Source organism: Vulpes lagopus, chromosome 5, assembly GCF_018345385.1.
Source record: "Vulpes lagopus strain Blue_001 chromosome 5, ASM1834538v1, whole genome shotgun sequence".
NCBI classification, from domain to species: Eukaryota; Metazoa; Chordata; class Mammalia; order Carnivora; family Canidae; genus Vulpes; species Vulpes lagopus.
Window position 1 is genome coordinate 19,720,805 of NC_054828.1, and position 12,795 is coordinate 19,733,599.

At 42.4% G+C, this 12,795-nt stretch overlaps 1 pseudogene; it reads right to left on the minus strand.

Moving 5' to 3' along the window:
- Positions 1–5,404: 5,404 nt before the first annotated feature.
- On the minus strand, positions 5,405–6,933 carry LOC121490364 (annotated as a pseudogene).
- Positions 6,934–12,795: the final 5,862 nt, after the last annotated feature.

Genomic DNA, 12,795 nt, shown 5'->3' on the forward strand with positions numbered 1-12,795 from the left:
TCATTTGCATTCTGTAGGCTGTTTTTTAGTTTGTTGACTATTTCTTTTGCTGTGCAGAAGCTTTTTATCTTGAATAAGTCCCCTAGTTCATTTTAGCTTTTGTTTCCCTTGCCTTCATAGATGGATGTTGCAAGAAGTTGCTGTGGCCAAGAGCAAAAAGGGTGTTGCCTGGGTTCTCCTCTAGGATTTTGATGGATTCTTGTCTCACATTTAGATTTTTCAACTATTTTGAGTTTATCTTTGTGTATGGTGCAAGAGAGTGGTCTAGCTTCATTCTTCTGCACGTGGCTCTCCAATTTTCCCAGCACCATTTATTGAAGAGATTGTCCTTTTTTCCAGTGGATAGTCCTTCCTGCTTTGTCGAATATTAGCTGACCATAGAGGGCCCATTTCTGGGTTCTCTATTCTGTTCCATTGATCTGTGTGTCTGTTTTTGTGCCAGGAGCACACTGCCTTGATGATCAAAGGTTTGTAGTACAACCTGAAATCCAGCATTGTGATGTCCGAGCTCTGGTTTTCTTTTTCAATATTCCCCTGGCTATTCGGGGTCTTTTCTGATTCCACACAAATCTTAACATGATTTGTTCCAACTCTGTGAGGAAAGTCCATGGTATTTTGATAGGGATTGCATTGAATGTGTACATTGCCCTGGGTAGCACTGACATTTTCACAATATTAATCCTTCCAATCCATGAGCATGGAATATTTTTCCATCTCTTTGTGTCTTCCTCAATTTGTTTCAGAAGTTTTCTGTAGTTTGTAGGGTATAGATCCTTTACCTCTTTGGTTAGGTTTATTCCTAGGTATCTTATGCTTTTGGGTGCAATTGTAAATGGGATTGACTTGTTAATTTCTCTTTCTTTGGTCTCATTGTTAGTGTATAGAAATGTCACTGATTTCTGGGCATTGATTTTGTATCCTGCCACACTGCTGAATTGCTGTATCAGTTCTAGCAATCTTGGGGTGGGGTCTTTTGGGTTTTCTATGTACAGTATCATGTCATCTGCAGAGAGGGAGAGTTTTACCTCTTCTTTGCCAATTTGAATGCCTTTTATTTCTTTTTGTTGCCTGAAGGCTGAGGCTAGGACTTCTAGTATTATGTTGAATAGCAGTGGTGAGAGTGGACATCCCTGTCGTGTTCCTAATCTTAGGGGAAGGGCTCTAAGTTTTTCCCCACTGAGAATGATATTTGCTGTGGGCTTTTCATAGATGGCTTTTAAGATGCTGAGGAATGTTCCTTCTATCCCTACACTTGGAAGGGTTTTGATCTGGAATGGATGCTGTATTTTGTCAAATGCTTTCTCTGCATCTATTGAGATGATCATATGCTTGTTGTTTTTAGTCTTGTTGATATGATCCATCATGTTGATTGCTTTACGAGTGTTGAACTAGCCTTGCATCCTGGGGATAAATCCCACTTGGTCATGGTGAATAATCTTCTTCATGTACTGTTGGATCCTATTGGCTAGCATCTTGTTGACAGGTTTTGCATCTGTGATCATCACGGGTATTAGTCTTTAATTCTCCTTTTTGGTGGGGTCTTTGTCTGGTTTTGGAATTAAGGTGATGCTGGCCTCATTAAACGAGTTTGGAAGTATTCCATTCCTATCTGTGTTTTGGAACAGCTTTAGTAGAACAGGTATTGTTTCTTCTTTAAACTTATGATAGAATTCCCCTGGGAAGCCATCTGGCCCTGGACTTTTGTGTCTTGGGAGGTTTTTGATGATTGCTTCCATTTCCTCCCTGGTTTTAGGCCTGTTCAGGTTTTCTATTTCTTCCTGTTCCAGTTTTGGTAGTTTGTGGTTTTCCAGAAATGCATCCATTTCTTCTAGATTGCCTAATTTATTGGCATATAGCTGCCCATAATATGTTTTTAAAATTGTTTGTAATTCCTTGGTATTAGTTGTGATCTCTCCCTTTTCATTCATGATTTTATTTAGAGTCTTTTCTCTTTTGTTTTTATAAGGCTGGCTAATGGTTTATCTATCTTATGAATTCTTTCGAAGAACCAAGTCCTGATTTTGTTTATCTGTTCTACGGTGTTTTTGGTATCTCTTTCATTGAGTTCTGCTCGAATCATTATTAACCCTCTTCTTCTGCTTGGTTTAGGTTTTATTTGATGTTCTTTCTCCAGTTCCTTTAGGTGCAAGGTTAGCTTGTGTATTTGAGTTTTTTCTAATTTTTTGAGGGATGCTTATATTGCGATGTATTTCCGTCTTAGGCTGCTTTTCTTGTATCTCAAAAAAATTTGAATGGTTGTATCTTCATTCTCATTAGTTTCCATGAATCTTTTCAATTCTTCTCTATTTTCCTGTTTGACCCTTTCGTCTTTAAGCAGGATGCTCTTTATCCTCCATGTGTTTGAGTTTCTTCCAAATTTCTTCTTGTGTATGAGTTCAAGTTTCAAAGCATTATGGTCTGAAAATATGCAGGGGACAATCCCAATCTTTTGGTATCAGTTAAGACCTGATTTGTGACCCAGTTTGTGGTCTATTCTGGAGAAAGTTCCATGTGCACCTAAGAAGAATGTGTATGCAGTTGCATTTGGGTGTAAAGTTCAGTAACTATCTTGAAATCCATCTGGTCCAGTGTATCATTTAAAGCTCTTGTTTCTTTGGAGATGTTGCACTTAGAAAGTCTGTCATTTGCAGAAAGTGCTGTGTTCAAGTCTCTCGGTATTAGTATACTATTACCTATGTATGTCTTAACTTTGGTTATTAATTGATTGATATATTTGGCAGCTCCCACATTAGGGGCATAAATATTCATAATTGTTAGGTCCTCTTTTTTTTTTAAAGATTTTATTTATTTATTCATGAGAGACACAGGGAGAGAGAGAGGCAGAGACACAGGCAGAGGGAGAAGCAGGATCCATGCAGGGAGCCTGATGTGGGACTTGATCCGGGTCTCCAGGATCATGCTCTGGGCTGAAGGCAGTGCTAAACTGCTGAGCCTCCTGGGCTGCCCAATTGTTAGGTCTGCTTGTTGGATAATCCTTTAAGTATGATATAGTGTCCCTCTTCATCTCTTACTGCAGTCTTTGGGCTAAATTTTAATTTATCTGATTTGAAGATTGCTACCCCTGCTTTCTTTTGAGGACCATTTTAATGGTAAATGGTACTCCAACCTTTCATTTTCAGGATGGAGGTGTCCTTAGGTCTCAAATGAGTCTCTTGTAGACAGCAAAGATATGGGTCTTGCTTTTTTATCCAGTCTGAAACCCTGGGACTTTTGATGGGATCATTAAGCCCACTCACATTCAGAGTTACTATTGAAAGCTATGGATTTAGTGTTATCTAATACCTATTCAGTCTCTGTTTTTGTGGCTTAATTCTTTGGACTTCCTCTTTCTTTTACAGAGTCCCCCTTAATATTTCTTGCAGAGCTGGTTTGGTGGTCACATAGTCTTTCAGTTTCTGTGTATCTTGGAAGATCTTGAATGAGAGCCTTGCTGGATAATATATTCTTGGCTGCATGTTCATCTCATTTAGGACCCTGAATATACCTGCCTGCCTTTTCTGGCCTGCCAGGTCTCTGTGGATAGGTCTGCTGTTAATCTAATATTTCTCCCCATATAAGTTAGGGATCTCTTGTCTCTTGCTGCTTTAAGGATTTTCTGTTTATCTTTGTAATTTGCAAGTTTCACTATTAAATGTTGAGGTGTTGAACAGTTTTTATTGATTTTAGGGGGGATCTATCTCCTGGATCTGAATGCCAGTTTCCCTCCCCAAATTAGAGTTCTCAGCTATGATTTTATTTGTTCAAATATTCTTTCTGTTTCTCTGTACCTTTCAGCGCCCTCTGGAACCCCAATTAAACATAGGTTTTTCCTTCTAAGGCTGTCATTTATTTCCTTTAACCTTTCCTCATGGTCTTTTAGTTGTTTCTCTCTTTTTTCCTCAGCTTCCTTCCTTGCCATCAACTTGTCTTCTATGTCACTCACCTCTTTAACCCTCATCAATAGGACCTCCAGTTTGGATTGCATCTCATTTAATTGATTTTTAATTTTGGCCTGATTAGATCTAAATTCTGCAGTCATAAAGTCTCTTGAATCCTTAATGCTTTTTTCTAAAGCCACCAGTAGCTTTATACTTGTGCTTCTGAATTGGCTTTCTGACATCGAATTGTAATCCAAATTCTGTAACTCTGTTGCAGTGAGTACTGTTTCTGATTCTTTTGTGGTGAGTTCTTCTTTCTAGTCATTTTGTTCAGTGCACGGTGCTAAAAACGCATTTAGTGGAAAAAGGAAGAAAAAAAAGAAACAACAAAACAAAACAAACAAACAACAATAACAACAAAAAACAAGGAGGGGCATCCTCTAGTTCTCTACTGTAAATCCCTCGAATTCTCCTGGAGCTTTCCAGCACTGCTTGGGCAAGAACTTGCTCTTCCCCTGTCCTTCCTGCTGGTCTTCTGGGGGAGGGTCCTGCTGTGCTGATTCTCAGGGGTGTGCACCTGGGGGAGATGCCCCGCTCCCTGCTGGGTCCCAGGCTCGGGGGGGAGCTGTTTGTCCCGTGAGGCCCCTCTTCCCTGGCAGCCCCACCCCTCTGAGGCACAGGGTGACACCAGGAGGAAAGCCCTGGCGGCGACCAGCCCTCCGGAGTCAGCTCCCACGGTAACTGCCGCAGTCGCCCGGTCCGCACTGGTTGGATGCTCGGGGGTGGGGAGGGGGGGCGCTGACCTGCACCGCTTGGGAGGGCTCCGCGGTAGGAGCGTCCTCGCTGTCCTGGGTGCTCCTCGTCTCCGCCTGTCCCGGGGGAGCGCAGGGTCCTGGGCTGTGTCCCCCGGCGCCCTGGGATCCGGGGCTGCACTGCTGGAATCGCGCTCCCGGGGCGGCGGCTCCGAAGGCAGCAGGTGCAGCCCCTTCGCCCGGAGCCCCCCCCCCCCGGCTTCCCCCCGAGGCCCCGCCTGGCGCGCGCTCCAGCCCTTTACCGAGCTCGGCGGGCGGCGTGCAGCGCGCTCTCCCCGGCGCACCTCCTCTGTCAGCGACCCCGGGAACCTGGAGGCTCCACTGCCCTCCTGCGGTTCTGCTCGAGTTCCCTGCTGAGCTCCTTTCTGTCCGCAAGAATCCGGCGCGGACTTTTAAAGTTTCTGCTTCTCCGGGGCGGGGCTTTCTCGTCCTGGAAGCTCCCGCCGCCCAGCCTTAGCCTGGCTCCTTGCGGGGCCCCTCCCCCACTGGATTAGTATTATTATTTTTTCTGCCTTCCTACCTTGTTAGAAGCACAAACTCTTCTCTGTAGCGTTCCAGCTGTTCTCTCTTTAAATCTCAGGTCGAATTCGTAGGCCTTCAGGATGGTTTGAAAGTTATCTAGGTAAGTTGGTGGGGCCAGGTGACTTGGGGACCCTACTCCTCCGTCATCTTGCCCCGCCCCTCCCTCAAGCAAATTTTAAAAGAAAAGTGGAATTAGGGTTTCCGGAGCTTTAGGAGTCCACCTTCACTGTAGGTAGCAATCAGGTTCTGATGAGGGTGACATGTGATGCCAAGCACATCCTTCCTGTGAACTGTCAGAGTTTGCCAGTTTGCCAGTGCCAGTTTGCACCAGTTTGCCAGTGACTGTACTAAAAGAGGAGAGCACAGAGTCCTCCCCTGCACAGTAGATCCATTTGCCACGGGGAGAGAGTGCAGCAAACAAAATCCTCGCTTTCTCTCTTACCAGACCTGAAGCTTCTGTCAATCTGTCCCTGCCTGTATTTGATCTATTGCACACCACAAAGTGCTCTGGGTTCTTAAGAAGCAGGATCACACTGTTGACAGTGATATCTGCCCCTGCAGTGCTGCCCAGGGATTTAAAGGTATTTGAGCACTGTGAGGTCTTCATGTTCCAGATTTTCACCATGCCATCAGAGGATGTGCTAATAATATAATGTCCATCTTTTTATAAAAGTTGCTTCACTATGAAGGAGGAATGGTCATGACATCCTTCAGGGTTTTCCCAGATTGTAATCCATGAATTCTAATTGTCTGATCAAAAGAGGAGCTAAGGATCTGATTGCTATCCTTAGAAAAGCTGACACAGGTGACACCTTTACTGTGTGCTCTTTCAAACACCATTCACTGTAAATCTTCCATACTTGGATTTGTCCACTTTGGGCCCCTGTTGCTAGCATTTCTGTATTGCTGCTGAAGCACATGCGGAGACAGCATCATCCATCATCATAAAGTCATTGTGGGCCTGCTGCTTAAGATCCTTCCTAATTTTTTCCAGTTATACAGTTCCAGGCTTCAGTGAATCCAACAACAGCCTCAGTGACCAAATACTGACTACCTGGAGAAAATCAAACATATTCCACATGTGATTTCTGACCAAACTTAATATTCGTGCTCAGATGTGTAGGAAACTTTTCTTCTTCCACATCTTTGATAACTGCTTTTCCTCAGAACAGATCTATGGTCACACCAGGAGGGAACAAACCCTGTGCTGCTGCCACTTCAGTGCCTATCCCAGCAATGTCAATGCCATGAGATGAGATGGAGGCACCACTCTGACTTCCCCAGCTAAGGCCTGCACAATCACTGCTTGTTACTACTTCTATTTGGGTATTCCTCACCAGGATTAAAATAAGACCTGGCGAAGAGGCTCTCCAAATTAACATACCCCTCTGGCTGTAGTTTGTTTGTTTTTAACGTGATCATGGGGTCAGTCTGTCTCAGGAGTGACCTGGCAGCCCCCCATTCATGCAGCTCAATCAGTTCCAGAACAACCCATTCATAGAGATCAATGAGGATTTTGTCTGGCAGTGTCAGAGACTGTAGAGCTTGAAAACAGTATCCAATGGCCACTATCAATGTCAGCCACTTTCCGTGCTGTCCATGGTATTCAGAAACACAGTAGTGTCTTCCTGTAAGGTAGCTAATACCTAATGTAAACTGTTCTCCTTCAAATATTGCATGATAAGATGGATCACATCTGAGGACTTGATTTCCATCCACATAATATTATCATCATGGGTGCAGAACTTACTCCAGTCTTCAAGATCACAATGTTTGGATGGTCCTCTGGTGTTCTAATGTTCAGTCCAGTTTGAAAACCACTGAGCTAGAGTGGGGTTGCTTAGACTTTTATGTACATAGGGTCACCTTACATTTCACTGGGTCTGCGATGGGGCCCGACATTCTCCATTTCTGACAAGTTCTCAGGTTTTGCTACTGGCCTAAGGGCCACACATTGAAAAACAAGGTCTACTAGGTAATCATGCGATGTTTTCCACCTTATGTGTTCTCAGGGTGCCATGTTTTATTTGCTTTAAAGAGTTTCTTCCCTTCTACCTGTCCCAGTAGGGGGCTGTGATTGGTCATCAGGCCCTAGCTTCCTCCAATGTGGTCTTCAAGCTAAAGTTATGTCCCACATATCTTGTCCTCTTTTGGTCTCCAACTTAGGTATCAGGCCTCTCCAGCCCTCAGAAACGCTGACCAGAGAGGTAAGCTTATACTTGACAGCCCAACAAGAGTGCCAGAGCTGGAATGTCCTGTTATTGTTGCTACAGAAAATCAGTTCCTTTTTCTTTTAGATGCTATAGCTGTGAAGGCTGTCATAGAATTTTCTTGTGCAGGGACTTTACTCTTTTCTCTGGCCCTGGATAATAACCCAAGTGAGCTCTTTCTGCCTTGGACAAAGGGTAGAATTGGGCTCTGCTATTCAGGGAAATAAGCTGGAGCCCAGTCTTACATTCTGAATGCCCCCATCTCTGTCTACAAACCCAACTTTTGAATAATCCATTCACTGTAACTGCTCACGGCTAAAGTCAGGACACAGGCCCCTTGCCAGCCCAGGCCTGTCTGGAGTGAGGCTCAGACCAGAAATTCCTTCACACTCTCTCCATTACCAAGGGGCATCTGCTCCCAAACTCGGAAGTGCATTGCACCCAGGACAGGGGAAGCTGCTCTCGATATCTCAGTCAGGTGGGTGAAAGCCTCTGTACTTCTGTACTCCATAAGCAAAGACTCTGGAAGCACACAGTTTTAATCCTGCTCTGTTTTCACCCTAGAAAAGATGTAAACTCAATCCCACTAGCACCCTGCATCTGTGTTACTGGAGGCTGCTTAGTGACTCCAGGTGGGAGGTGAAAATCAATTGTAACCTGCCCATTTACTTTCAGGGCTCCAGTTCATGCTAGCAAGAGTTAATGGAGAATAAGGGATAGAACCTAATTCTTATTGATTACCTGTGTACTAGCTGAGATAGATTTTAGCCTCGTTGAAATTTATTAGGGTAGGGAGGTTTAGAATTACACAGGGATTTCTGTGGGCAGTGTTTAACTGTCTGTGCTAACAAGGAAATGACTAGGCACCTAAAATTATGGAGAGGACTCTAAGGAATGGCCTCTAGGAATTCAGCAACCTGGCTGTTGTTGCCCTTAATGTCAGAGCCATAGGTAGGAGTAGACTGAAGTGGTCTGGGTGTGTATACCAAAGAGAAAAAGAGACCAGGTGAATGAAATTTGGCCAAAAGCAGCTCTGAACAGTAGCTGTCAGATGTCAAGTATGACATCTAAGGGAGCTTATACAAGAGTCAGGACAGACCCAGGGTAAGTTAGGCAGGACATGACCCTACAGTGGCACTTAGGGGGTTCCTTGGGGTGAGGGAGTGGGGTAAGGATGACTCTCCTATAAGAGTGCAGGGGTCTGGTAAAGTGGTTGGTTTCAGAACTGACAAGAACAGTGTGAGCTGATACACACTGCCCATCTTTATAGCAAATATTCTGGTGTATTCGGTGACCAAGACTAACTCTGGTTCCCTAACCTCCTAGCTGTATGGTCATGGTGAATTTCTTTAACTTCTCTGACCTGAAGATTCTCATCTGACGCAGGGGGTGTTAGGGGAGTATTTAATAAGTTAAAAAATATCTAAAGGGTGTGGCACAGCATCTGGCATTGTTTAATAAATTGCTTAATAAATATTAGTTGTTATTTTGATTGTGTTTTTTTTTTTTTACAAGGAATAAATACTATCTGCTATTGGTTTTTGTGATCAATGGGTTATGTTCTTGCTTCATAAAATAAAAACTTAAACCTCCAAGCTTACCAGTGGAAGGAGGATTTCCCATCAGCAAAGGATAGCTGAAAGACAGGTGCCACTCTGCCCTCCACATTTCTTGCCCTTGAGCTCACCTCCATCACTTTGGCCCCTGGTAGGAGTTAAGTAGGGATAATGCTTGTGCCCTTTACACTGAGCCCAAGGGAATCCAAAAGCTCCCTGATTCCTCTTGTCAGAGACATTAGTAACCTGTGAAAGCAAAAACAAAGGGGAGATTAGGAGAAAAATCAAAAAATAAAAATAAAATTTCTTAAAAGTACAATTTTCTTTCTGGAACTCCTAAGTCCCACTATTCTGAGTGAGCTATCAGGAAAAGAGAGACATCTTCCTGCTGAGTTTCCTTATTCCTGACCTGTCTCCCCTTTCTAACACTTATCACTCCAAAGTTCCCTCCCATCTTCCACCCACCTAGGGTTTTCCCCCACATTCCCACTTCTAGTCTGGGCCATTTCTCTATGTAAGTGATCCATATTGATCCCACTGTGCCACAGAAACTGTATCTTATCCTAACGCAACTCCAAATCCATAGTGGTCACGCAGTCAGGATTGTACATACGCAATAACGAGCTTGTTTTCTCATAGAAGCCAGTTGGCTTTCTTTAGATAATTTGCTACACTATTTGCCAAGGGAATAGCAGTTGTAAATTTATATTTTTCATTGACATTTACAAGTTCAGACCTTAGGGATGAGAAATGAATTTATCCTTACAAAAATATGTCCCCATTTCCATCCACTTTTAGGTTACAGTACAGATCCCTGTACCAGGGGGTGCCCTGGCCACTGCTGCCTGTGATACATGCAGCTGTGTAGGTGACAGACTTTGTCATCAGGTGAAATTCTTGTTGAAAAAAAATCTGAAGTCCTACTTGTTTATGTTATGCTCATTCATATTCAATTCAATAGCTGTAGAGCATCTACCAGTGTCATGTGTTGTGCAAGGACCTGAGTAAACAAGATCTAGTAGACATGGGTCATCTATGGTTGCTCCACATCTTTTGCATGTTGCCTGCACATTTGATAGTCTATATCTCACTCTATGCAGATCCTTCTGTAATAATATGGAATCTAAACTATATTTTCCAGACTTGCTGCAACCTTCTTTCTGACTTTCCTGGGAATAGTTGGAGGATTTGCTCTTCCCACAAATGGAATAGCTCTCTTCTGGGGTGCTGAAATGAAGCCTCAGAGATGTACTCTGAGAACTCCATTGGGATGACCCTTGAGCTCTTTAGCTTTTGACACCTGAAATCTAATTGCCCTGAGGCTTTATAATTCCTCCACCAAGATCTTGCTTCTACCACTGCTATGAGTTTTAAATTTATCTTATTTTCCATTGTTCTGTTGAATCCTTTACTTGTTCATAAGATGCTTCTTCTGTTTAACTTTTGGTTCCTGGTGTTCTCCTTGAAAGATGGTACATTCTTTCTGGTTTTCTAGGTTAGAACCTCCTTATTAACTCACACACCTCATGCTATAGAGCATAGAGAACCCATTAGCATTCTCCCACCATCCAGTGCTACTTAGAAACATTATTCTTCCTCTTGGAAACTTATTCTTTGAAGGTCGAAACCTACCTCTTATCGCCATCCCCTCTTCTTGTTTCCACAATCAGCACAACTTTCTGTAACTTCTCCTCAGTGAATACTGAGGATTTTTTTTAAAAGATTTTATTTATTTATTTGAGAGAGAGAGAGAGAGAGAGAGAGAGAGAGAGAGAGAGAGAGTGCATGAGAGCATGAGAGCAAGCACAAGCAGAGAGGAGCAGAGAGTGAGGGAGAAGCAGACTCCCTGTTGAGCAGAGAACCCAATGCTGGGCTCAATCCCAGAACCCCTAGATCACCACCCTAACTAAAGGCAGACACTCAACTGACTGAGCAAACTTATTCAGGGGACTCTCCATCTTTATTTAGTACTCCAAATTATGCCTTCCTTTTAACTTTCATGTTATTCAATTGTTGCTTCCTACCCCCACAACTACATTTTGGATTTTTAATGGCACAGACCTTTGGCACAACTTCTTAACTTAGGTCTCTACACTGAAACAGTGCATGACCAAATTGTTTTTCCAAATGTCAACCTTTCCTGCCGTCTGTCTGGGAACTATCATTCTACCTAGCGATTGCAAACACTGAATGAAAATAATGTCTCTACAATAATTAACTTCCACATTATATTTGAAGGTATAAATAATATTTTTCTTTCAGGAACAACACAGGCTTCCTTTTAAGCCCCAGAAAAACTCATTCTTTAAGGCTCATTGCCAACATTTATGTATCATAATTTTGCTTCCTCTTTTATGTACTAGTTTGATAGTCTGTAGAGTAGAAAAACACAACAGAACCCAATATGCTTTTTCTCACTTTGCTTATTTCATCTAGGATAAGAAAATATTAAAGATAATTAATGTACACTGAAAGGTGATGCCCTGTACCTCTAAATTAAAAAAAAAATACATGTATCTATTCACTTTAGAGAGAAAGAGAGGGTGAGAGGTGGGGAGGGGCACATGGAGAGAGAGGGAATCTCAAGTGGACTCATTGTTGAGCACAGAGTTGACATGGCGCTCGATCTCAGGACTCTGAGATCATGACCTGAGCTGAAATCAACACCTGGACACTTATCTGATTGAGTGAGCCACTGAGGTGCCCCATACCTGCAAATTTTGAAAGCAACTTGAAGTATGTTTCCATAACCCAGATATTCACACTTACTGAAAGATTTCCTCTGAAGTGTGTGTATGTGTGTAATTTATTATTTTTAATTTATTTATTTATTAAATAAAATATATTTAATTAATTTATTTATTAAAATACATTTAATTTATTTTATATGTTTTATATTATATATTAAAACATATATTTCTTTCTTTTTTTTTTTTTTTTAAAACATATATTTCTATAAGATATACTCTGCAGAGGAAATCACATTTAAAAGTTATTTTATTTTATTTTATTTTAATTCAATTAATTAAGTAAGCTTTAGACGTAGAGTTCAGTGATTCATCATTTGTGATGGAACTAGAGGGAAATTACATTTTGAAGAGACAAATTCTTTTGCTGCCCTAGAACAGAGTTCAAATTCCAACAAATAACCCTAGTAAAGGAAGTGGACCTCCCTGAGTAATTTGTATTCTCTATTCTCAACACGTTTATGTGTTTATCTATTTATTCTCAATGCCTTTAGATAAGATGTTGCTTTGGGCTCATGCAGCTTTAGTTTCACTCAGTCCCACTCTGCCACCTGCCTCCTTGTGAGTAGCACTCATGGAAAGATGGTGGCTTTGGTGCTGGGAAGTTCCACCGGGAGAGAAATGGGTTCATGTGACAGCTCTGCCATTTATTTATCTGTCCCTAGGCAGGTGTTCAGCTTCTGTAAGTGATGAGCCTATTAAGGTTCTGCTCTTCCAAAGTGCCGCAAGGGACAGTTTTCTGTCTCTTTGGCATTCTGTGCTCTATGTAGCAAACAGTCCCAATTTAGCCAAGCTTCTGGTCCTGTTCAGCTGTGTCCTTTGTTTTAGCCTGCACAACAGGTCTGGTTGGTGAAGGTGCCCTTCAATAAGTGAAGTCTTAGAAATGGAGGCTGTTGGGCCAGTGTAGAATTTGTGTAGGTCCCTCTTCCTTGGGCTGGCTGACTTCAAGGGGAACAGAAAAAATCAAATGCAAAGTAATGCAGTTCAGTAAATAATTGGAAGTAGAACACATTAACTCTACCAACTCAAGTTAGAGTTTGGGGCCTTCCATGGGTTTCAGGTTGGTGTTA